The following is a 2,507-nucleotide window of genomic DNA, read 5'->3' on the forward strand; positions in this document are numbered from 1 at the left end:
GTGCTGACGTTGCCTCCAGTGGCAGTTTGGAACTTGGTATTGGTATATATACAACCGAGAACAGATCATTTTTACGCACTACGCTCTTCAGCACTACGCCGGTCCCGTTCTGTGAGTTTGTGCGGCACTTTGTGGCTGAGCCGGTGTTGCGCCTCCTAGACGTTTCCACTTCACTTCGACTTACAGTCGACCAGCTCTAGCGGGGCAGAAACTTGACGAACTGACTTGTTGGAATGGTGGCATCCTATAACGGTGCCACGTTGAAAGTCATTGAGCTCTTCAGTAAGGCCATTCTACTGCCAATGTTTGTCTATGGAGATTGCATGGCGGTGTGCTTGATGTTATACACCTGTCAGCAATAGGTGTGGCTGAAAATCGCCGAATCCACTAATTTGAAGGGTGGTCCACATACATCAAGACTCACAAAGAGTTGCAGACTACGCCGTGGATTTTTGCACGTTGGCGGCCAGGAACCCGGAAGCTGTTCGACATGTTCCTTCACAAATTATCGAAGGTGATTAAAGATGAGCTTGCAGCCCGGGAGCTGCCCATGGACCTGGACTTATGGGCTGGAGCCCGTTCTGCCATGCCCAGTGTCTAAAGTCAGCGCAGCCTGCTCCGGGACGTTTTCCTGTTGGCTCGGAAGTTGCCCCGGACCTCTCCGCCATTCCCGTGGAGTACCAGGACCTCCGGGAGGTTTTCAGTAAGGCCCGGGCCACTTCACTTCCTCCACACCGACCCTATGACTGCAGGAGTGATCTTCTCCCAGGCATCACACCGCCCCGGGGATGAATAAATGAATAAAATGCTAATTAATTACTTAAAAATCATACAATGTGATTTTCTGGATTTAGACCTGGGCCCTGACAGTAAATCTCAGTAAGACAAAATAATGGTGTTCCAAAAAAGGTCCCGTTCCCAGGACCAGAAATACAAATTCCATCTAGACACTGTTGCCCTGGAGCACACAAAAAACTATACATACCTCGGCCTAAACATCAACGCAACAGGTAACTTCCACAAAGCTGTGAACGATCTGACAAGGCAAGAAGGGCCTTCTATTTTGTATTTTTATTTTATTTTACCTTCAGACAAAACAACTTACATACACTAACACAACATTAGCTTCTTACGGGCAGGTGGGATGGTAGCGTCCCACCTGGCCAACATCCGGTGAATTTGCGATGCGCGAAATACAAAAATACAAAATTTAAATATTTAACATTCTTGAAGATATATCTGTTATACATCAAAATAAAGCTTAACTTCTTATTAATCCATCCGCTGTGTCAGATTTCCAAAAGGCTTTACGGCGAAAGCACACCATGCGATTATCTGAGGACAGCTCCCCGCATACAAAAGCCTGCAAAACATATTTCAACCAGGCAGGTGCGCCACAATAGTCAGAAATAGCGATATAATTCATGCCTTACCTTTGAAGATAACACAGGTGGGAGAGTGAGTAGGGAGAGTGGAGTAGGGGGGAGTGGAGGGGGGGGGTGAGGAAGGAGTAGAGGGAGAGGGGGTGGAGGAGGGGGGAGTGAGGAGGGAGAGAGTGGGAGAGGGGAGTGGAGGACGATGGGGAGGGGGTAGAGGAGGGGGAGGTGAGGTGGGGGGGAGGAGAGGGGGAGGGGAGGTGAGGGGGAAAGAGAAGAGGGAAGGGGGTAGAGGAGGGGGAGGAGAGGGAGAAGAGATAAAGGACATGCCATCAAAAAGAAAAAAAAAAAAGAACATTAACACTCGGCATCCCAATTAGGATCGGCAAAAAATCTGTTTTAGTTATAGGGATTTAAACCACTCCCAGCTGACGCTTGGCACATGGTGATCTTAGGCTTGTGTATGGCTGCTCTGCCATTCATGAAGACTCCCGACGAACAGTTCTTGTGCTGACGTTGCTCCAGTGGCAGTTTGGGAACTGGTATTGGTATATATACACCGAGAAAAGATATTTTTACGCACTACGCTCTTCAGCACTCGCCGGTCCCGTTCTGTGAGTTGTGCGCACTTGTGGCTGAGCGTGTTGCGCCTCCTAGACGTTTCCAATTCACTTTGACTTACAGTCGACCAAGGCTGCTCTAGCGGGGCAGAAACTTGACGAACGCACTTGTTGGAATGGTAGCATTCCTATACGGTGCCACGTTGAAAAGTCATTGAGCTCTTCAGTAAGGCCATTCTACTGCAATCTTTGTCTATGGAGATTGCATGGCTGTGTGCTTGATGTTATACACCTTTCAGCAAAAATAAATAAAAAAAATACAAAATTTAAATATTTAACATTCTTGAGATATATGTGTTGTTATACAAAATAAGCTTAACTTTCTTCTTAATCCATCCGCTGTGTCAGATTTCAAAAAGGCTTTACTGCAAAAGCACACCATGCGATTATCTGAGGACAGCGCCCGCGCATACAAAAGCCTGCAAAACATATTTCAACCAGGCAGGTGCGCCCAACAATAGTCAGAAATAGCGATATATTCATGGCTTACCTTTGAAGATCTTTCTTCTGT

The sequence above is a fragment of the Salvelinus sp. IW2-2015 genome, unplaced genomic scaffold (assembly GCF_002910315.2).
Source record: "Salvelinus sp. IW2-2015 unplaced genomic scaffold, ASM291031v2 Un_scaffold5149, whole genome shotgun sequence".
Classification (NCBI taxonomy): domain Eukaryota; kingdom Metazoa; phylum Chordata; class Actinopteri; order Salmoniformes; family Salmonidae; genus Salvelinus; species Salvelinus sp. IW2-2015.